Genomic DNA, 24,147 nt, shown 5'->3' with positions numbered 1-24,147 from the left:
GCTGGATAGACACGGCGGGGCTGTAGCTGCAGAAATACGGGGGGGGGGGGCTAAAGAGAACTGGGGGGAAGTGGATGGAGATTTATCTGGCACATTAGTGGCACATTAGTAACTCCTTTGCCCCCACAGCTGTGCTCATGCGCATTTGCTTTGGGGTAGGGGGCCACAGTCTATTTTGCCTCCGGGAGAGGGGGGCCATATATGTGGCTGAAAGTGTACAAAAATTAAATGGCTGGGACATATGGTACTAGGCCACACTTCGTAGTGACATTTTCACTAGAGCTAGACATTATTGGACGGAATGCAATAGCCTGCGAGATCAGGAAGTGTGGGACTTTGCATGAGTTTTCCTGGTTTCTTTAAAGCTGGAATCATTTGCACGGCAAAACCAACCTGGTTTTGCCGTGTAAATGATTGCCGCTTTAAAAAACAGGAGAACTCGCACAAAGTTCCGCACTTCCTACTTCTCGCAGGCTATTGCATTCCACCCTATATGTTGTCCCACACTCACACCTGAAATAATCGAATACATTGGATGTACAGTACAGAAGTATATAGCATATATGCTTCATGTTCATTCTAGCAAGGAAAAATGTTTCCAGCACTTTCCTTGTATTAAATTACTTGGATCGATTTTATGCACTCAATAAAATCTATGAAATATATATAATAATAATAATAATAATAATAATAATAATAATGGGTTTTATTTAAGAAAGCATTATCTATGCAGATATACCAATAAAAATATGTTCATAAATAACTCAATCAGAGTATTAGATTAGGTCTATGTGATCACAAAACGTTTTGTTATAAAAACTCTATTAGTAATACCGGTATACTGATAACTATAATGACAGACACAAGACAACACGGACAAAGAACTAATATGACACAAATGACAAGTACAGTATATTTGAAAGTATCTTTAAAAGTGGATACAAATGTTTCAATTATGTGGGAGTTGATACACCACTGGCGTTTTACTCTCCTCCCTTCAATAAGATATATGTTAGAAATTCCTTCTTTCCAGAGTCAGGTAAAGATGAATAGTACAATGTCAGTCCCACATGGTAATTTGTGCTTTTAGGGAATCTTCCCCGCTGTCAGGTATTTCATTTTCAGTAAGTCCCGTACCACCCGGTTTGGATTACACAGGCAATTTTACCTTTAGTGGCTCTCACCGGTAACTGAAAGCTGAAGTCACGGCTCCGGGGTAATTAGTACCTTACAGTCCTGTGAGCTGCAGCTCTGTAAACTGACTTGAAGCGCTGTTCTCCGCGTCCTCCTCCTTCTTACCAGGATCTTCTGTTCTCGGTGTCCGGCATCAGGCAAGGATCGGGGCTGGTGGCAATCGATACTCTCTGCAATCTACACGTTTCTCTTTATGGCTTCATCAGGATGCTGGAGATAGTCGATTGGATTACGTGGCTGCCTTTTATCCCGTGCAGGCTCCATTCATATAGCCGCTTCTGGTGTTTTGCTAGTAATTTATTTTTACATACACAGAACACATAACGAGACTTACACAAAACAATAATAAAACAGTAGATAACATATTTCTATTGTTTCTGTTAACTCCTTAGAATATATATATATATATATACTAGGTGCTTCATCGCGCCCTACGGGCGCTCTTCACACCGTCGCAAGGGGCTACGCCCCCTTAACCCTTGCATGCCTTTCTGGGGTTCAATATTTGTATTATATAAAGTATTACCTGCATTCCTTTGTTAGTGGTTAAATATTGCACAATGAAAGGGCGTGCGATGGTGAAGGAGGTGCAGCCCCTTGCGACGGCGTGAACAGCACCTGCAGGGCACGATGTACAGAATGTAGCGGGTGCGGGGGGGACTGCGGATGGTGTCTGTAGATGCTGCAGGTGGAGGGGGGGCAGAAGTGGGGGTGGGGCCCGGATGGGGAAGAGTCGGGAGGTGCTGCGGGTGGGGGAGGGGCAGAGGAGTGGGGGATGCAGATTGGGGAGGGGTCCGGAGGCACTGCAGGTGGGGGAGGGGCAGGGGTGCCATGGGTGGGAGAGGGGCAGGTGTGGGGATGTTGTGGATGGGTGAAGGGTTCTGGAGGTGCTGTGGGATGGGAAGGGGCGGGAGTGCCGGGGGTGGGGTAGGGGTCCGCAGGCGCCATGGGTAGGGGAGAGGCAGGTACGGGTGGTGCGGCGCATAGGGAAGGAGGTCCGGAGGTGCTGCTGGTGGTGGAGGGGCAGGTGCGGTGGTGCCATTGGTGGGGGGAGGGGTGGGTGAGGGGGGGATCGCGGATGGAGGAGGGTGTCTGCAGATGCTGCGGGTGGAGGGGGGAGACATATAAAGGGGGTGGATGGTGGAGGGGGCCTGGAGGTGCTGTGGGTGGTGAAGGGGCGGAGGAGTGGGAGCCGCGGGTGGTGTAGGGGGTCTGGAGGCACAGCGTGTGGGGGAGGGGTGGAGGGGAAGGTGCGGAGGTGTGGTGCATTGGGGTGAGGTCTGGAGGCGCTGCGGGTACTGTACCTGCCAAAAAGGTAGTTGGAGGGTATGCAGTAACAGGGCCAGGACAGGGGTGACAGGGTCAGAACAGGGTTGACGGGGCCAGGACAGGGGTGACAGGGTCAGAAAAGGGGTGACGGGGCCAGGACAGGGGCGACGGGGCCAGGACAGAAATGACAGGGACAGGATAGGGGTGACAGGCCAGGGTAGGGGTGGCAGGAACAGGACAGGGGTGACAGGGCCAGTATAGGGTTGACAGGGCAAGCACAGGGGTAACAGGGCCAGGATAGGGGTAACAGGGCCAGCATAAGGGTAACAGGGCCAGCATAAGGGTGACAGGGCCAGCATAAGGGTGAAAGGGCCAGGATAAGGGTGAAAGGGCCAGGATAAGGGTGACAGGGTCAGGATAAGGGTGAAAGGGCCAGGATAAGGGTGGCAGGGCAAGGCCAGGGGTGACAGGGACATGACAGAACACAGGGCAAGGGAGAGATTGGTATTAGGGACAAAACAGTGGTGACAGACAGATGTGTTTTACCGGAGTCACTGCTGCTGGCTGCTGCTGTTCCACTCCAACCTGTTGGGATCTGCTGCTGGTGGAGACTTGGCATGGCTGACTCTCTTAGGCTGGAGTCCTGCTTCCTCTGCCCGTCCGCATCCCTCCCCCCCTCCTCAGTCACACACCGCAGACCTCGCGCAGCTGCCGGGCACTGTGGTAAGGGGAGACTGGGAGTGACTGGTTAGCCCCCAGGAGATGCTGCGGCTGGAGGGAGGAGGGGGTCGGAGCCTGCAAGCAGCTCGGACTTCTGCAGCGTTACCCGCCGGCTAAAGTGTGTGAAGGAGCTGGGCGCACCTCACTGTGGGTGGCAGCGCTGCAGCTAGCGGTGGGGTTGCCGGGGCTGGAGATAACAGAGGCAGTACGGAACCTGCACAGCGGCAGGTGCCCCACAAAACTGCAGCTAAGAAGCGTGGAGTGTGCCAGAAAGTGACGCTCCTCCGCGCCAGAGAGGGGGGGGGGGTCAAGCACACAGTGAGCCGGTGCCCGTCTGTCTGTACGGCATACCCCCTCACACACCCCCATACCTCCCAAATGTCCCGATTTTCGCGGGACAGTCCCATTTTTTTGGGTCTGTCCCGCTGTCCCACCCGCAGGTCGCAGTGTCCCGCGGTAACGGGGGGGGTCAGTTGGAAAGCTCCTGTACTCGCTGTTCTGCTTAGCAGAGCAGCGGTGAATAGTGGAGACAGAGGGAGAGGGGGCATCAGGGGGTATGGATTAAGGGGGGGTTCCAGCAGCAGAGCCGGATTAAGGGGGGGGGGGCAGGGGGTACGTACCGTTGGCCCCACAGTTTTAGGGGGCCCCCCCGGCTCGAGTAGCTCTGTCCCAGCTCAGAAGCCCCCCCCCCCCCCCGTCCTGCCAGCAACAACGGCAGCATTGTGCTACTGTCAGCACACGCTGCTGCGTGTTGGCAGGTCTGTGGTGTTGCAGGGAGGCAGCAGTCTCCCTGCTTTCTTCTGCCTGTGCGGGTGTGTAGGTGGGAGCGACCACCTCCTCTGGATTTACCCCTAGCTGAGGGGCCAAAATTCCTTTAAAAAAAAAAAAACACGGAATTTGCGTAAGGGGGCGTGGCCTCGTGTCCCGCGATTAGGCCACGCCCCAAACCCACAGCAGGCACAGCAATGAGATAGGGCTCCCCTGTCTCAAGTGCCCTGGCCCCCCCTGGACTCATAATCAGCCCCTGGGGGCATGCCAGCAGCTCACAGAGAGACCATGAAATCCCCAGGTTCCAAGGCCAGAATTATAGAGCGAAGGGTTTCCATCTGGAACTTGGAAACCTTCACAAACCTGTTCAATGCCTTGAGGTTGAGAATGGGCCGGGAGGACCCATTCAGTTTCGGGACTAGAAACAGTGGAGAATAGTACCCCTGGCCCCTCTGCGCAAGAGGCACCTGTACTACGACTCCTGTATCCAGGAGGGTCTGTACCACCGAATGTAGAGTGTTTGCCTTTGTCTTGTCCAACGGGACATCTGTCTGGCAAAATCAATGAGGGGGTCGGTTTTTGAAGGCTATGGCGTAACCTCGAGTGACGACTTCCCGTACCCAGGCATCTGAAGTGGTCTTCAACCATTCCTGGGTATACCCTAGAAGCCGGCCCCCCACCCTGGAATCCCCCAGAGGGAGGCCCGCCCCGTCATGCGGCAGGCTTATCTGTCTTGGAAGCTGGCTGACGGGCCGCCCAGGCTCTTTTGGGCTTAGGCTTACCAGGTATGGAAGTGCGGGCCTGCTTGTTGTACGCCTGACCTTTTGCTTTACCTGAAGGACGAAAGGGGCGAAAGGAAGTACCTTTAGTCTTTGACACAGAAGGAGCAGTACATGGCAGACAGGCAGTTTTGGCAGTAGCCAAGTCAGCCACAATCTTATTTAAATCCTCCCCAAACAGAATATCTCCCTTAAAAGGGAGTACCTCCAGGGTTTTTGTAGAGTCCAGAGCCACAGACCAGGATCTCAGCCACAATATCCGGCGAGCCAGGACTGACGTAGTAGAGGCCTTGGCTGCCAGGATACCGGCATCAGAAGCCACCTCTTTAATATAACGAGAAGCTGTGACAATATAAGACAAGCATTGTCTAGCATGGTCAGAGGAGATTTCAGCATCTAGCTCCAAGGCCCATGCTTCAATGGCCTCTGCAGCCCAAGTAGCTGCAATAGTGGGCCTTTGTGCAGCACCCGTGAGGGTGTAAATCGCTTTCAGACAACCCTCCACACGTTTATCCGTAGGCTCTTTTAGAGACGTGACGGTGGTGACCGGTAGAGCTGAGGAAACCACAATCCTAGCCACATGTGAGTCCACTGGAGGAGGCGTTTCCCAATTCTTAGACAGCTCCGTCGCGAGGGGATAGCGAGCCAGCATCTTCTTTTGAGGCACAAACTTCGTACCCGGGTTTTCCCAGGTTCCTGACGTATATCAATTAGGTGGTCAGAGTGAGGTAAAACTTGTTTAATCACCTTCTGACGCTTGAACCTATCTGGTTTCTTAGGAGGAACGGATGGCTCGGGATCATTCGTAATCTGTAAAATTAACTTAATAGCCTCCAAAAGATCAGGAACATCTACATGTGAACCACCCTCCCCATCAGCCGTATCTGAGTCAGAACCTGTGGGGTCAGTGTAAGTGCCGTCTTCATCCGACGAGGTGTCAGTGACAGCAGTGGATTGTGAGGAGACAAGCGCTCGCTTAGAGGACCCCTTGGACGTAGGCGAGCGACAGTCAGACTTTTTACTAGTCAGGGACTGGTTCAACTTCTTTATTTGAGCAGATAAATCGTCCGCCCACGGCGGGTTAGCTGCAGGGACCACAAACGGTTGTACCGGCATTGGGGGTCCCATAGGGGGTGTTAGTTTATGAACTAGCGTATGCAGAAGCGTGGAAAAGGCGGCCCATGGCGGGTCATTATTTGCCCCCGTTGCCACTGTCCCACTGGGGGGCAAGGAGCCCCCAGAACCAGAGCCCAAAGCTGCTATATTCTCCTCATAGGTATCTGCGGCTTCAGCAACACCGGCAGTGTGTTCAGCCCCAGAACCGTTACCCTCAGAAGCAGACATGATATAACTTGCAGTATCAGGTAACACAGTACAATTTGTCAGCAGCACAATACCTCTAGCCCAAACCCCTGGACAGTGTAGTCAGCACCAGCAGAGATAAAGGAGAGATATGGTGACTAAATCACAGAGAAAAATACGTAATACAGTATATCTTTGTGAAAATCCTATATTAGATAAAACCTGACGCACCAAGCCCCCTCAGGTTATAGAATATAGGGATAGCAGGTTGAGTGAAAGACACGAAATGGACACCACTCAGCTATCAAATGCACACACAAATAGTCACAGTTTGTACAATGCAGAGGTTATTACTAACAATAATACTGCACTGGACTAGCTTACACAGCTATATAACAATAGATTTAACAGTACACAGTAAGAACTGGATGTATCTCACAGGGTAATTGTACTAGGAAACCCTGACTAAGTGCACTCTTTCTTAACTAACACTGACTAAAAAAGACAGGTAGAATACTTAAGTGTCTTGTAAAGTCACAGCACTGACAACCAGGCGGCTATACATAGGAGGATTTGCCCAAGCATTCCCAGGAACAGAGAGCTGAGGGATAATGGCGCCGCAAACACTGCCAGGGAGTGAGGGAGAGACCGATATGCAGCTCCAGGGCGGGAACATTTGCAGAAAATGGCGCCCTGGGGCTGGGGGAGGGGCTTCAGGTCCAAGCTCTATCCCCCTGCTGGCAAAACCACCGGGTACTGCGGGCTCTAATAAAACGGTTTATAGAGAAAACCTGACCTGTCCCATGCCCTGGTGATCTAGTGGGATCGCCTGTACTGCCACAGTGTCCACCGCCAGCGTGCGCAGCCCGCCTCCCACTGACCGCAACGGATCGCGATAAAGACCGGGTCCCGCAAGCGGGACCCACTTACCACCTCCCGAAGCGCGGCCACGTGATCCCAGAGAGCCCCCGTCGTGTGTGCCTGACAAGAAGAAAACCGGAGCCTCCTGCTGTAGTTACCCGGCAACCAGGGCTCGGGAGTGTACAGCGCCGCTGGGGAGAGCCGGAGCTGCAGCCGTGAATGTCCACTGACATGTAACACTGCTGCTGCCCTTGAAGTCTTCACTTTTGTCCTCAGAAAAAAAGCTCTTCTTAGGGCTGCCTGGAGCAGCCCCTCTGTTAAGTGCCTGCTACTGCAGCACCAACTACAAAACTGAGATCCTGTGCAGGGAGGCGGGGTGATATAGGAGGCGGCGCTATGCATTCTGGGAACAGTCAAAGCTTTGAGCCTGTTGGTGCCTCGGATCAAGATCCTACTCTACACCCCATTGTCCATTCCTTGTGGCACCCAGTGTACCCCACAGCAGAAATGAACTATTTCAATGGTGACTGTAATACTAATGATATTCTGTTTTATCAGGTCTGTAAGTCTTCTTTATTCTGTATCATTTATTATATATTATTAATCTTCTTTTTATGAAATTTGTTGGGTCTATTTAGACTCCATTTTTTTACAGAAACACATAATTTTTCGATTCTTTAATCTTTCAGAAAGGGTTTCAATTCAAAATCTACAGTGCCTTGCTAAAGTATTCACCCCCCTTGGCTTTTTACCTATTTTGTTACATTACGACCAGTAATTTAATTTTTTTTTAAATCTGAATTTTATGTGATGGATCTGCACAAAATAGTCTAAGTTGATGAAGTGAAATTAGAAAAATGTATAGAAAAAAATAATTTGTATAAATAAAAATTAGAAAATTGGCATGTGCATATGTATTCACCCTCTTTGCTATGAAGCTCAAAAGTTCTGGTGCAACCAATTACATTCAGAAGTCACATAATTAGTGAAATGAAGTCCACCTGTGTACAATCTAAGTGTCTCATGATCTGTCAGTATAAACACACCTTTTCTGAAAGGCCCCAGAGGCTGCAACACCACTAAGCAAGAGGCATCAGACCAAGGAGCTCTCCAAGCAAGTCAGGGACAAAGTTGTTGAGAAGTACAAGTCAGGGTTGGGTTATAAAAAATATTAAAATCTTTGATGATCCCCAGGAGCACCATCAAATCCATCATCTTCAAATGGAAAGAACATGGTACCACAACAAACCTGCCATGGGAGGGCCGGCCACCAAAACTCACAGACCGGGCAAGGAGGGCATTAATCAGAGAGGCAGCACAGAGACCAAAGGTAACCGTGAAGGAGCTGCAGCGTTCCACAGCAGAGACTGGTGTATCTGCGCATGTGACCACAATCAGCCGTACACTCCATAGAGCTGGGCTTTATGGAAGAGTGGCCAGAAAAAAGCCATTACTTGGTGTTAAAAATAAGAAGGCACGTTTTGAGTTTGCCAAAAGGCATGTGGGCGACTCCACAAATGTATGGAGGAAGTTGCTCTAGTCAGATGAAACTAAAATTGAACTTTCTGGCCACCAAGGAAAATGCTATGTCTGGCGAAAACCCAACACCTCCCATCACCCCAAGAACACCATCCCCACAGTGAAACATGGTGGTGGTAGCATCATGCTGTGGGGATGCTTTTCAGCAGCAGGGACTGGTAAACTTTTTCGAGTCGAGGGAAAGATGGATAGTGCTAAATATAGGGATATTCTTGAGCAAAACCTGTTTCAGTTTGCCTGTAATTTGAGACTGGGACAGAGGTTCACCTTCCAGCAGGACAATGACCCGAAGCATACTGCTAAAGCAACACTCGAGTGGTTTAAGGGGAAACATTTAAATGTGTTGGAATGGCCTAGTCAAAGTCGAGATCTCAATCCAATTGAGACTCTGTGGTCAGACTTGAAGATTGCTGTTCACAAGCGGAAACCACCCAACATGAAGGAGTTGGAGCAGTTTTGCCTTGAGGAATGGGCAAAGATCCCAGTGGCAGGGGCGTGGCTTGGCCGAGCATATGAGCGGGTGTTCGATGTAGGAGCTCCGTATTAAATCCTTTTATTATCCTGCCCCCCTGCTGGTGAACGTTTTTGTTTTCACCCTACTGACTTGCCAGCCTCTGCTGCTGCTTTTGATCCCTTCTTCATCCTCTGGGTCTCTCTGGATCAGCCCGTGCCCGCATTGCAGCCTCCGCCGCCCTGCCTCTTCAGCTCCGCCATTCCGGAGATGGAGCACCGGGTCCTTCTGCTGGAGCCGCGCTGTGACGGACCTCCCTGCGCCTCCGGCTTCTGCTCTCCCCGCCACCGCTGTTACCACTGGACTCCTGCTGCGTGCTGCTGTCAGGCTCCCGCAGTCAGCGAGCCAGACGCACATGTGTGTGGGTTGCCGCTGCTGAGACCCTGAGAGGGACCCTGTCCTTACACCCACAGTGCCTGCTAACTTGCTCCAGCTCTCCTCTGTTCCTGGTCCTCACTATCACTGGAACTGCTGGAGTGTGGGGAATCCTGATCCCCAGAGGACTTTGGAGTACCTGGTAAGAGCCTGCATCTGCTCAATCTACCCCGGTGGGTGCACAAGATTTATACTGTGATATGCTTCCTTCTGGCTACCCTGGGCACCATTGACCTTGTGACTTTACTTTTTTTTTCTTCTGCTTCTATTATTTCTGTGCCTCCAACTGTACACATTTATATTTAATACCTGTAACGGGACATTGGATCTACATTTGGGCTGCATCATGGTGCGGCGTGGAAATGCTACTGCAGCTTCCAAACTTGAGAAATTTGCTAGAGGCCCTCAGTCCTCCTCACAGCCCTCACAGGTTGCTAGTCCCCCATTGCCAACTTCACCCTCAGGGAGCCCTCCCCAGCCTGATGACACGTCCCAGTCAACACAACAGATCCTGCTTGCCATATCGGCATCTGAGAAGAGAGTTACGGACAGAATTGGTCATGTGCATGTCAACATCACCCTGATTCAGCATGATATGCAAAAGATTCGTGAGCGGGTGGGAGAGGCAGAGCATCGTATTTCTGATCTGGAGGATCTAAATAACCCTTACTCTTAAAAATACAGTTGCTGATTTAACCACTCAGATGTTAGCGGTTAAAGCGAAATGATCAGATATTGAGGGGAGACTCTGTCGTAATAATGTACGCTTTGTTGGCCTCCCAGAGTGGGCGGAAGGCTCCGCCCCTGAGAAATTTCTGGAGCGGTGGCTCCTCCAATTGTTTCAACGTGACGACTTTAGTCCTCAATTCTCTGTGGAAAGAGCACATCGCTTGCCCGCTAGGGCCCCCCACCAGGTGCACCAGCACGTACTTTTATAGCTCGATTTCTACAGTACAAAGACCGTGACGCTGTCCTACGACTGGCTCGCACTCAGGGCCCTCTGAAGTTTGACAATTAAATTATTGCAGTATATCTGGATTTTGCTGAGGATGTCCAGAAGTCCCGTGCTCAGTTTCTCCAAGTCAACAGGATGCTCCGTGACCGCCAAATGCAGTACTCCATGTTGTTCCCGGCTCGTTTGCAGGTTGTGCATGATGGCTCTACACATTTCTTTAATACTGCCCAGGAGACGGAGGCCTGGCTGGACCGTAGACATCGTGTCCCTAATTGAGGTTGGTTGACCAAGTATATTTTGCTTGCAGATGCTGGGTTTCCCCCCTTTTTTTTTGTCAGGTGTTATTGAGTCTTGATGGGTTTAACACTACTGGCGTTTTATATTTTTTGATGTTCACTATGCGGGGCTGTTGTTTTCTGCTCTAGGAGCTAGATATAGTCTTTTCTATAGAGGTGCTAATTGTCTCTATACCCTGGGGTTAATATTGTGTTCTTAGTTTTAGTTAGGTTGTTCTAGGGATCCAAGTATATCTAGGTTGTAATGGATGTACAGGGTGGGGGGTGGTTGGGATGTTTTGTGTTTGTTTTTCATATATTTGTGCTTGTGTCACTGTGTTTTTTTCCTGTATTTTTGTCATGCGACTGTGTTCTCTGATATGCTCACTTTGTGTTTTTTTATGATTTGGCCGTTTGCTGGAGGTCTGATGTAGCAGGCCCTTTCTTTTTTCCCTTATCATATTACAGGTTCCTCTCTGATATGTACCCCCCTTGTATTTTATGCCTTGCTTCTTCTGCCTCTCCGCTTTTTTCACTTGTTCTTTCTATACTTCGTCCCTTCTTTATCTCCCTTATGGCTGAGGGGGGTTGATGGACTTCACATACTCCGCTTGAATGTGAGGGGCCTGAACGACTGTATTAAGCATACTCTTGTTTTGTCACAGATCAAAAAGTATAGAGCTGACGTCATATGTCTCTCTAAAACCCATCTGGTTGGCACTAGAACCCTAGCTCTCAGGAAACCTTGGGTTGGTCTAGCGTACCATTCCACTTTTTCTACTACTTCTAGAGGTGTTTCAGTTTTGATACGGAAGTCAATTAATTTTCATTTGGTCCATAGCCAAATTGATCAGTATGGTAGATATGTGTTTCTTAGGGCGTATGTTAACCGTACACTTCTCCATATTCTTGCTGTTTATATTCTCCCTCCCTACAATAATGAGGTGCTTCGACAAGCTATGTCGTTTATTGCTATTTCCGCCTCTACTCCGGTCCTCTGCATAGGTGATTTCAACAATATTTTAGATAAAGTTTTGGACAGGTGGTCTGAGCTTCCGACTCACGTACCCTCTTTCTCTTCTATTCCTACACCATTTGCCAAGTTAATTAATGAATTAGGGCTTATAGATGTTTGGCGGCTGAGACACCCCATTACTGTTATTATTGTTTAGACCCATTACTTAAGCATGATACCTTTAAGGCTTTGTTACGGGGTTCCTTTATACAACGAATAGCTACTATTAAAAAATCTATCAGAGAGGAGGAATTGAGACTTGAACTTGCCTGTTCTCACTGTGAATCTATTTACCTTTCCATCAAGACCCTTAGTGACTGTTGGAAGTGGGATTTGGCGAGGAAGGTCTGACCACTTACTTGATAACTCCAAGTGTAAATTGCTTTTTTATCAGCATGCCCTCTATTCACAATCAGATACAGGAGGTAGTTATTTAGCTTTTCTTGCACGTGAGGAGGGGGCTGGAGGATCCATTCAGAAGATTTGTGATCCTCAAGGCACACTGTTTTATACCACTCCTGAGATAACCCAAGTTTTCCCGTCCTTTTACTCCTTACTGTATACCTCTAAAACAGCCTATACCCAAAGCCAACTGTGGCACAAAGCGAAATTATCAGATATTGAGGGGAGACAACATTCATTTACCCCAGTTGTCAGTCTATCGATTTTTTTGGACGCATGTATATCCATCGAGGAAGTTGAGGCAGCTCTCGCCTCCTTCCCCAATAAGAAAGCCCCGCGTAGTGACGGTATACCAGTTGAAGTCTATAAACAATATCGTACCTATTTTGTCCCTTATCTTTTAAAATTATTCAACGCCTTGTTAGAAGATGGTTGCTTGCCCCCGTCTATGTCTGAGGCAAATATTGTAGTGATCCTTAAGCTGGGTAAAGACCCTACAGTCCTGGACTCCTACCGCCCAATCTCATTATTATCCACTGATGTAAAATTTTTAGCTAAGATTCTTGCACTTCGCCTTAATAGTGTCATTACATCCATTATTCATGATAACCAGACAGAATTCATGCCAGGCAAATCTTCTCTCCAAAACTTGAGAAGACTTTTTTGTCATTTGCAGAGGGGGAATTACTCAGGCTCAGAGTCGGAGGCTGTGGTGGTTTCCTTGGACGCTGCCAAGGCCTTCGACTTTGTGGAATGGGAATACTTGTGGGAAGTCCTTAGAAAATTAGATTTTGGCCCCAAATTTATATGATGGTTACAATTGCTCTACTCCTCCCCTATGGCTCGAATATCTGTTAATGGTTACATTACGTCCCCCTTTGCTTTATATCGGAGTACCAGGCAGGGCTGCCCATTATCCCCTGCCCTCTTTGCCCTGGCCATCGAGCCTCTAACATGTTCTATATGGGAATCCCCCAATGTTAAAGGAATTACTATTGATGGACATGAGGATGTTGTCGCGTTATATGCTGATGATATGCTCCTGTTTCTCAATGATGCGGACTCTTCACTCACCTCCCTTCTCAATATTGTTGATACCTTTGGATATTATTCAGGCCTTTCCATTAATTAGAACAAATCTCATATTCTTCCCATATCTGGTGCTATCCCTGACCCATTGCCTATTGTATGTTCACTGCAATGGACCCTGCATTTCTGGTACCTTGGTGTCTGGATCACTCCTAATGTTACAACTTTTGTACAACAAAATATAGACCAGGTCACGGAGGACCTGAAGCATCGGGTGCACATATGGAAAAAGCTTCCCCTCACTGTCACAGGCCGCATTAATCTCATTAAAATGGTGATGCAGCCGAAATACCTTTACTTATTGCAACACTCTCCTGTTTATATCCCCAAGAAGATTTTTACTAGTATTGATAGTGTTCTCGCTTCATTTATTTAGGGTAATAAGATGCCTAGTGTTGCCCTGAGAGCTCTCGTTAAAGCTAAAACTGATGGAGGATTGGGTTTTCCTAATATGGACGCTTATTAACAGGGATGGTCCCACGTTCGAGAGATTCTTTGCCGAGTGTGTGGGGTCCCACTTCTCCGCTGTCTAGTTTCTCCTTTCTGCTTCTTCTACTGCTGGTCATCCACCCTCTACTCCATCAATCACTACTTGTGTGCGACAGACTCACTCTTACTATGATTGGAAAGAAACGGATACTGATACGCCACTTTGGTTTAACACAGCGTATGGGGAACTGTTACATCTCTCACAGGATGATGTGTGGATTGGGGCGGGCCTTACAAATATTTCACAATTATTTGTAAATTATGTTTATAAATCTTTCACGCAGCTACGGGAGGAGCTTGATATACCCAATAAGTTTTTTTATCGTTACCTCCAGCTTCGCCATGCAGTACAGGCGCAATTCGGAGTCTCGCCTCCATCCATTTCCAATTCGCCAATTAAAGAACTGGTCATGGATTTAGGTACGAGACGCCAGATGTCCATCTTATATGCCAATCTCAGTACACATATTTGTCCAACTGTTTTTGACCCGCTTAAACTTAAGTGGGAGCGGGACATTGGTCCACTTGAGGATGACCAATGGCTCCAGGTTTTGGGCTCTCTTACACTACTCCATGTATCAAGTATCTTTTTTTTTATCCTTCATAGATTATATAGATCATATAAAACCCCAGACTCTCTATGTAGAGCGAGATTGAGACCTAGCACGGTTTGTCCGCGATGTGGTGCCCCTGAAGCCGATTTCTAGCACTTGCTATGGTTATGACCAGTGGTGTATGCTTTTTGGGAAGTAGTTTGGACAGATATACTACTCACTGAACCGGTGTTGCCCCAATCTCTCCTACACTGTGCATATTTGCTCTAGATCTAGAGGAAACTTACTCCCCAGCAATATATAAATATGTTCTATGCCTGACGACCTTGGCAAAAGTGATTATAGCAAGGAACTTATTTGCTGCATCTTCTCCTAACCTTTATAACTGGAGAGCATTGGTTAACAAGGTGTCTGGGCATGAAATGTTTATACATAGATCTAGAGGGACCCTGCCTCATTATTTTCTTAAATGGGATAGATGGAATACCTCCTGTCTGGCTACAGCTACGGTGGCTCCAGCTCAAATCTCTGATTAATCGAAAGGAGGATGAGAAAGCGCCTGATATATTTGAGATTTCTAATGTGATACTTTCTCCTTTTATTTTCTGGTCTCCTTTAGAACTTTTCGCTGCTCTGCTTAGCTACACTCAACATTTTGTATGTATGTGATTTTGATATATTTGTGGTTGATGACCACGGATTATTTGTTTTACTGCTGACATCATGACACTTTTTATTGTTATATTTATGGCATTGGCCCTCATTCCGAGTTGTTCGCTCGCTAGCCGCTTTTTGCAGCAGTGCACACGCTAAGCCGCCGCCCTCTGGGAGTGAATCTTAGCTTAGCAGAATTGCGAATTAAAGATTCGCCTATTTGCGAATAGAAATTTCTTAGCAGTTTCTGAGTAGCTCGAGACTTACTCTGCCACTGCGATCAGTTCAGTCAGTTTCGTTCCTGGTTTGACGTCACAAACACACCCAGCGTTCGCCCAGGCACTCCCCCGTTTCTCCAGCCACTCCCGCGTTTTTTTACACACACCCATAAAACGGCAAGTTTCCGCCCAGAAACACCTACTTCGTGTCAATCACACTCCGATCACCAGAACGAAGAAAAATCCTCGTAATGCCGTGAGTAAAATACCAAACTTCTTAGCAAATTTACTTGACGCAGCCGCAGTGCGAACATTGCGCATGCGCAGTTAGCGGAAAATCGCACCGATGCGAAGAAAAAGAACGAGCGAACAACTCGGAATGAGGGCCATTGTGACATGAACATTATATGCTTCTTCTTTGTATTTTGGGGGTCATTCCGAGTTGTTCGCTCACAAGCTGCTTTTAGCAGCTTTGCACACGCTAAGCCACCGCCTACTGGGAGTGAATCTTAGCTTCTTAAAATTGCGAACGAAAGATTCGCAATGTTGCGATAAGACTTCTCTGTGCAGTTTCTGAGTAACTCGAAACTTACTCTGCCAGTGCGATCAGTTCAGTGCTTGTCGTTCCTGGTTTGACGTCACAAACACACCCAGCGTTCGCCCAGACACTCCTCCGTTTCTCCAGCCACTCCCGCGTTTTTCCCAGAAACGGTAGCGTTTTTTCACACACACCCATAAAACGGCCAGTTTCCGCCCAGAAACACCCACTTCCTGTCAATCACACTACGATCACCAGAACGAAGAAAAAAACGTGAGTAAAATTCCTAACTGCATAGCAAATTTACTTGGCGCATTCGCAGTGCGAACATTGCGCATGCGCACTAAGCGGAAAATCGCTGCGATGCGAAGAAATTTACAGAGCGAACAACTCGGAATGACCCCCTTTGTTCTTTTTTCTGTTTTATATGTTTGCTTTTTGTTTTTTTTTCTCTGTGTGAAAAATTAATTAAAAAAATGACACAAGTAAAAAAAATAAAAAATAAAAAAAATCCCAGTGGCAAGATGTGGCAAGCTCACAGAATCTTATCCAAAGCGACTTGCAGCTGTAATTGCCGCAAAAGGTGGCTCTACAAAGTACTGACTTTAGGGGGGTGAATAGTTATGCACGCTGAAGTTTTCTGTTATTATATTATTATGTTATATCTAAAAAAAAAAAAATTTAAGTTTTAGGCATGTTCTGTGAATGAAATGATGCAAACCTTCAAACAATCCATTTTAATTACAGGTTGTGAGGCAACAAAACATGAAAAATGCAAAGGGGGTGAATACTTTACCAAGGCACTGTATATTAAGACCTTTTGGACATAATGTTCCTAACTCATATATTAGTCTGGTTTCTTCTTTCAGTAGGAGATCTTCCAAAACACCTCCTCTCCATGGCAACTTCACTTGTTTGAGTCCCACAAATCGTAATACTGATGGGTCGCTGCCATGATATTTATTAAAATGCGCTGGTATACTATGATCTTTTTTTTTTTTTTTTAATATTACACAGATGTTCATTTATTCTTATAGTGAGTTTCCTGGATGTCTTGTCTATATATTGGAGACCGCATGGGCATGACAATAAATAAATTACTCCTTTTGTGTGACATGTAATTTTGTTTTTTATTGTATAGTTTGTAGTTGAAGTCATTGTCATTACTGCCTTATTTGTCGCACTGCGCACTTTCTTACATGCCATACTCATTTTATAATAAAAGAAACCTTTAGTGTTGTCGTTCAACCAGGTGTTCTTCTTCTTTCCCCTTTTATTAATATGACTTCTAACAAGATTCGTTCTTATAGTTGGCGGTCTTCTATAGATCATGCTCGGTTTTTCTGGTAGGATATCCTTGAGCTCTTCATCCATGATAAGAATATGCCAATGCCTTTTCAGGATAGTTTCTAGGTCTCTGGGCTGAATATTCTGTAATAAAATTCAAGTTCTGTTCCAAGTTGGCCTGTGTTATTTGGTTATATTCTAGAAGTGAATCTCTACTTAAGGTATCAATATAGTTTTTGTCTTTTTTAACCTTCTCCTTTCTATAATATTTCTCTTCAAAACAAGTGAAGTTGCCATGGAGAGGAGGTGTTTTGGAAGATCTCCTACTGAAAGAAGAAACCAGACTAATATATGAGTTAGGAACATTGGGGTATATTTACTAAGCTCCCGATTTTGACCGAGATGCCGTTTTTTCTTCAAAGTGTCATCTCGGTTAATCTCGGTCATTTACTAAACACTAATCACGGCAGTGATGAGGGCATTCGTAATTTTTTGCTAGTTCAGGTAAAAAATTACGAATGAATACACCATCGGTCAAAACGCGGCTGTTTAAGTATGAATCTCGGTCATTTACTAAGAAGTGCAAAGCAAAAAAAGAACAAACACTGCCGTGAAAAATTACAACTCGTAAAAAAGTGCTAAAAAAAACCAGAACTTTTTTTTTTATTCGTGTTTGGATAGGCATGCACGGATCCATGAGATCCGTGCATGTATATCAGTGGGAAGGGGTGGGAAAGTGCTTATTTTTACAAAAAAAATTGCGTAGGGTCCCCCCTCCTAAGCATAACCAGCCTCGGGCTCTTTGAGCCGATCCTGGTTGCAGAAATATGGTGAAAAAAATGACAGGGGTTCCCCCATATTTAAGCAACCAGCATCGGGCTCTGCGCCTGGTCCTGGTCCCAAAAATACGGGGGACAAAAAGAGTAGGGGTCCCCCGTATTTTTAAAACCAGCACCGGGCTCCACTAGCTGGACAGATAATGCCACAGCCGGGGGTCACTTTTATATAGTGCCCTGCGGCCGTGGCATCAAAAATCCAACTAGTCACCCCTGGCCGGGGTACCCTGGGGGAGTGGGAACCCCTTCAATCAAGGGGTCCCCCCCCCCCAGCCACCCAAGGGCCAGGGGTGAAGCCCGAGGCTGTCCCCCCCCATCCAATGGGCTGCGGATGGGAGGGCTGATAGCCTTTGTTGTAAAATAAAAGATATTGTTTTTAGTAGCAGTACTACAAGTCCCAGCAAGCCTCCCCCGCATGCTGGTACTTGGAGAACCACAAGTACCAGCATGCGGCGGAAAAACGGGCCCGCTGGTACCTGTAGTACTACCACTAAAAAAATACCCAAAAAAACACAAGACACACACACCGTGAAAGTATAATTTTATTACATACATACACACATACATACATACTTACCTTAAGTTCCCACGCAGGTCGGTCCTCTTCTCCAGTAGAATCCAAGGGGTACCTGTTGAATAAATTCTACTCACCAGATCCAGTGGTCCAGGCTCCTCGGCAAATCCAGGGATAATCCACGTACTTGAATAAAACAAAAAAACGGTTGCCCGACCACGAACTGAAAGGTGACCCATGTTTGCACATGGGTCACCTTCCCACGAATGCCAGAAACCCACTTTGCCTTCTGGCTAAGTGGGTTTCTTCAGCCAATCAGGGAGTGCCACGTTGTGGCACCCTCCTGATCAGCTGTGTGGTCCTGTCCTCACTGACAGGCAGCACGCGGCAGTGTTACAATGTAGCGCCTATGCGCTACATTGTAACCAATGATGGGAACTTTCTGCTCAGCGGTGACGTCACTTTAGGTCAACCGCAGGGCAGAAAGTTCCCATCATTGGTTACAATGTAGCGCATAGGCGCTACATTGTAACACTGCCGTGTGCTGCCTGTCAGTGAAGACAGGAGCACACAGCTGATCAGGAGAGTGCTACAATGTGGCACTCCCTGATTGGCTGAAGAAACCCACTTAGCCAGAAGGCAAAGTGGGTTTCTGGCATTCGTGGGAAGGTGACCCATGTGCAAACATGGGTCACCTTTCAGTTCGTGGTCGGGCAACCGTTTTTTTGTTTTATTCAAGTACGTGGATTATCCCTGGATTTCCCGAGGAGCCTGGACCCCTGGATCTCGTGAGTATAATTTTTTCAACAGGTACCCCTTGGATTCTACTGGACAAGAGGACCGACCTGCGTGGGAACATAAGGTAAGTATGTATGTATGTATGTGTGTATGTATGTAATAAAATTATACTTTCACGGTGTGTGTGTCTTGTGTTTTTTTGGGTATTTTTTTAGTGGTAGTACTACAGGTACCAGCGGGCCCGTTTTTCCGCCGCATGCTGGTACTTGTGGTTCTCCAAGTACCAGCATGCGGGGGAGGCTTGCTGGGACTTGTAGTACTGCTACTAAAAACAATATCTTTTATTTTACAACAAAGGCTATCAGCCCTCCCATCCGCAGCCCATTGGATGGGGGGGGGACAGCCTCGGGCTTCACCCCTGGCCCTTGGGTGGCTGGGGGGGGGGGACCCCTTGATTGAAGGGGTCCCCACTCCCCCAGGGTACCCCGGCCAGGGGTGACTAGTTGGATTTTTGATGCCACGGCCGCAGGGCACTATATAAAAGTGACCCCCGGCTGTGGCATTATCTGTCCAGCTAGTGGAGCCCGGTGCTGGTTTTAAAAATACGGGGGACCCCTACTCTTTTTGTCCCCCGTATTTTTGGGACCAGGACCAGGCGCAGAGCCCGATGCTGGTTGCTTAAATATGGGGGAACCCCTGTCATTTTTTTCCCCATATTTCTGCAACCAGGATCGGCTCAAAGAGCCCGAGGCTGGTTATGCTTAGGAGGGGGGACCCCACGCAATTTTTTTGGGGATTTTACATTGTTTAATTAAAAAAAAAAAAAAAAAAGAACCCCAGCACGGATCACACAGATCCGGCCGAGATTGATTGTAAAAAAAAAAAGGCAGTGTTTTGCTAATCACTGCCGTAAAATTAGGTAAAAAAAAAAACGAATGACATCGACATCGGAAGAAAAGAAAAACACGAATACGACAGCTTAGTAAATCCATCGTAATAAATTCAAAAAGTTGCAGTTTTACACTGTCGATGTCATTCGTGATTGAACTTTGACCTATTTTCGGGAATTACGAATGTTAGTAAATGTACCCCATTATGTCCAAAAGGTCTTAATATAGATTTTGAATTGAAACCCTTTCTGAAAGATTAAAGAGTCGAAAAATTATGTGCATCTGTAAAAAAATGGAGTCTAAATAGACCCAACAAATTTTTATAAAAAGAAGATTAATAATACATAATAAATGATACAGAATAATGAAGTCTTACAGACCTGATAAAAAGAGTATCATTATTATTACAGCCACCATTGAAATAGTTAATATTTTTAATAGTCTCAGTATATACTGTATATACTTATTTTCTAAGGAGTTAACAGAAAAAACAGAAGTATTTTATCTACTGTTTTATTATTGTTTTGTGTAAGTCTCGTTATGTGTTGTGTATGTAAAAATAAAGGACAAGATTAAGTCATTATTAATCAATTACTAGCAAAACACCAGAAGCGGCTATATAAATGGAGCCCACATGGGATAAAAGGCAGCCACGTAATCCAATCGACTATCTCCAGCATCCTGGCGAAACGCGCAGATTGCAGAGAGTATTGATCGCCACCAGCCGTGATCCTTGCCTGATGCCGAACACCGAGGATGGAAGATCCTGGTAAGAAGGAGGAGGACGTGGAGAACGGCGCTTCAAGTCTGTACGGGCTATCAGTTTATGGAGCTGCAGCTCACAGGACTGTAAGGTACTAATTACCCAAGAGCCGTGACTTCAGCTTTCAGTTACCGGTGAGAGCCACTAAAGGTAAAATTGCCTGTGTAATCCAAACCGAGTGGTACGGGACTTACTGAAATACCTGACAGCGGGGAAGATTCCCTAAAAGCACAAATTACCATGTGGGACTGACATTGTACTATTCATCTTTACCTGACTCTGGAAAGAAGGAATTTCTAACATATATCTTATTGAAGGGAGGAGAGTAAAACGCCAGTGGTGTATCAACTCCCACATAATTGAAACATTTGTATCCACTTTTAAAGATACTTTCAAATATACTGTACTTGTCATTTGTGTCATATTAGTTCTTTGTCCGTGTTGTCTTGTGTCTGTCATTATAGTTATCAGTATACCGGTATTACTAATAGAGTTTTTATAACAAAACGTTTTGTGATCACATAGACCTTATCTAATACTCTGAGTTATTTATTAACATATTATTTACATTGGTATATCAGCATAGATAATGGCTTCTTAAATAAAACCCATTATTATTTTATATATATATATATATATATTTCATAGATTTTATTGAGTGCATAAAATCGATCCGAGTTATTTAATACAAGGAAAGCGCTTGAAACATTTTTTTCCAATAGCAACTACCTTGAATTAATATTAAATTGAGTAAAGTGCAGCTTATCATTGATTAAGCCTTTTTATTATGTTCATTCTAGCACCCTGCACATGTCACAACCAGCGCAGTTCCTATTTCTTGCCTGAGGTGTTGCTCTCTGCTCTGGTGCCTCTATCACACCTGGTTTGTATCTCAGTGCTCAGGGCTTTGTAAGTCAAAAAGTAAATCTTAAAAACAATTTGCCATTTTACACACAGCAAGTGGAGGCAGTATAGAATGGGTGCTACAGTATGTGGCTAGAATGGGGCTGGTTGATTCATAGCCTGGCAGCTGTATTTTGTACCATCTGCAAGCGGTGAAATTCTTTTTCTGGGAGACCAAGGTAGAGGCCATTGCAGTAGTTTAGGCGTGATGATACAAATGTATGTATGACTTTAGGCAGATCTTCTGAGGGAATTAAGTGATTGATTCTGGCTATGTCCCTCCGATGAAAGAATGAGGATTTGATTGTGGCTGAAACCTGATATATAAGCCACTATCCAGGACAACACCAAGAGTCCGCTCTTGTTCTGTGTTTTTTAATTGTGGACCCCCAAGTGTAAGTCCAGTTGGTGCTGCAGTCTTGACCTATATTAAGGACCTCTGTTTTTGTCAGGACTCGGTCATCATGCTCCTGTTTGTCCGAAAGGCAGCCGCCCCCACCTCTGAACGTCTCTGCCTGTCACTCAGGCAGAGATGTTCGCCTTCCTGCACCAAGATCGCAGGACCCGTTCTGCACATAAGCGATCCTTACTTAATCACCCCCTTAGTTCGCATATGGGGCCTGATTCATAGTTGAATGCTATGATTACCACAGCTGTGACTTTTCTGCCTGCAGATGGGGGAAAGTGTGCAAGTATAGCAGCCAGCCAGAAGTGAACAGAGCTACACCCCCCACAGTCATCTCAAAAGCACAACAACTGCCTACACATACTCAGTGTATGTGCAGATCCTAATTGACCGCTCGAGTGAGTCTACGGCAGCATGTCTAACTGAACTGACATGCTGGATCCACTCTATTAGCGTACGCGATCACAGAAGTAGCCATAGAAATGCCATGAAACAGCCACAACGTGCCCGCGTTTTTCCCACCATTCCCTCCGTTACCTCCCCCAAATGGTACCTGCCTGTCAATCACCCTGTGTGAAGATGAGCAATTTGGCCAGGTTGTGCGCACTCGCAGTGATATGCATGCACAGTTTACCAATAAACACGCATAAAATAATCACCCAAAAATCGGCATAGTGTGCCATTATGAATCCAGCCCAGTGTACTAAGGGGGTAATTGAGACTTGATTGCTACTGTGTGTTATTGCACAGCGGGCGATCAGATCTGAACTGCGCATGCATATGCACCGCAATGCACAAGCGTGATGGACCTCAGCAACGGGCATCGGTGCCTAGCGACGAGATGGTGCGAAAAAAGTGAATGCACGGGCGATCGCAAGGTGATTGACAAAAAGTGACTGTTTGTGCGTGGCAACTGACCGTTTTACAGGAATTTATGCAAAAATGCAGGCAGGATCAGGCGTTTTCAGGGAGGGTGTCTGACGTCAGCTCCGGCCCCTGATCAGCAGCAAACAATCGCAGAGGCAGAGTAAGTCCTGGGCTGAGCAAAGGCTGCACAAACTGATGTTTGTGCAGCTCTGCTACAAAAGCGATCGCAAACCTGCACAGTACTTTACCCCTCCCCCGTAGGCGGCAACCAGGGATGGACTGGGGACTCGAGTCGGCCCTGGCAAACGTGCGCGCATGAGAAAGGGGGCATGCGCGCCATGTAAAGGGTGCGCGGACAGTGCAAATGGGGGCGTGTCGTGAGTCAGGGGACGTAGACTTGCAGCACGCCCCCATATTGCTTAGCAACGGGCAGAGGCAGCGGGGGACAAACCAGAGAGCCGGGAGCTGCGCTCAGCGCAGCCTTCCCGGCTCTCTGTGGACAGGACCGGCTCACCAGCCCATTGGACCTTCTGGCATTTGCCAGAAGTGCCAAATGGCCGGTCCGGCCCTGGCAGCAACTATCTGATCGCAGGGCTGCAAATAACGCAATCAGGTCTCAATTACCCCCTAAGTACTCAGGATTAGGTTTTCTGTTGCAAAAGCATAAAAACGATACATAGCACAGGTATTGGACTTTTTACCATAGATTCTGTATTTTTTTTCTCAACAATTCTGCTTTCCACCATTGTACTACTTTTTGATCAATTGTTCATCTCAGTTCACATATATTGTACTATGTATTAAGGATTGGTACAGTATTGTACTGTTGCTAAATCGCAGTCCATGGCGAGCTAAGGGGGTAATTCAGAGTTGATCGTAGATGTGCTAAATTTAGGACATCTACGATCAGCTTCTCTGACATGTGGGGGGACGCCCAGCACAGGGCTAGTCCACCCTGCATGTCAGGCCCTACCTCCCCCCCCCCTCCACACACACACAGGTACAAAAGCATCACACGGCGGCGATGCTTTTGTACCTGACAAGTAGCTCCCTGCCAGCGCAGCTCCTGCAGGGAGCTACTGGCCGCATCCCGGGTCGCAGTGGCTGCGTGTGATGCCATGCAGCCACCGTGGCCCGCAAACCAACGATCCGGACATGTTCTAATACTGTTGGCATGCCACCTCCCGCCTCGTGACCACCTCTGCCTGCCAATCAGGCAGAGGCGATCGCAGCCAGTGAGATGCTGATAGCATCTCACTGGGCTCCCAGGGTGCGCACGCGCAGTGCAGCCGCTGAGCGTGCGCACTCCACACAGTGATCCAGTCTGAATTACCCCCTAAGTGTGGCTATTCTGAATTAATATTGGGAATAAAGCCACCATGCTTTATTGCCTGATATATAGGATTGCTGCCTTATACTATTTCTGATTGCGGAAT

At 47.0% G+C, this 24,147-nt stretch overlaps 1 protein-coding gene across 1 annotated transcript in view; it reads right to left on the bottom strand.

Annotated features, from left to right (window-relative positions):
- Positions 1-24,147, bottom strand: part of LOC134944944 (sterol 26-hydroxylase, mitochondrial-like) — a 193,172-nt gene that overhangs the window by 54,480 nt on the left and 114,545 nt on the right. The gene's annotated exons all lie outside the window — the stretch shown is intronic.

The sequence above is a fragment of the Pseudophryne corroboree genome, chromosome 7 (assembly GCF_028390025.1).
Source record: "Pseudophryne corroboree isolate aPseCor3 chromosome 7, aPseCor3.hap2, whole genome shotgun sequence".
NCBI lineage: Eukaryota > Metazoa > Chordata > Amphibia > Anura > Myobatrachidae > Pseudophryne > Pseudophryne corroboree.
The sequence above is the reverse complement of the archived record's forward strand: the minus strand, read 5'-3'. Positions and strand labels throughout refer to the sequence as shown.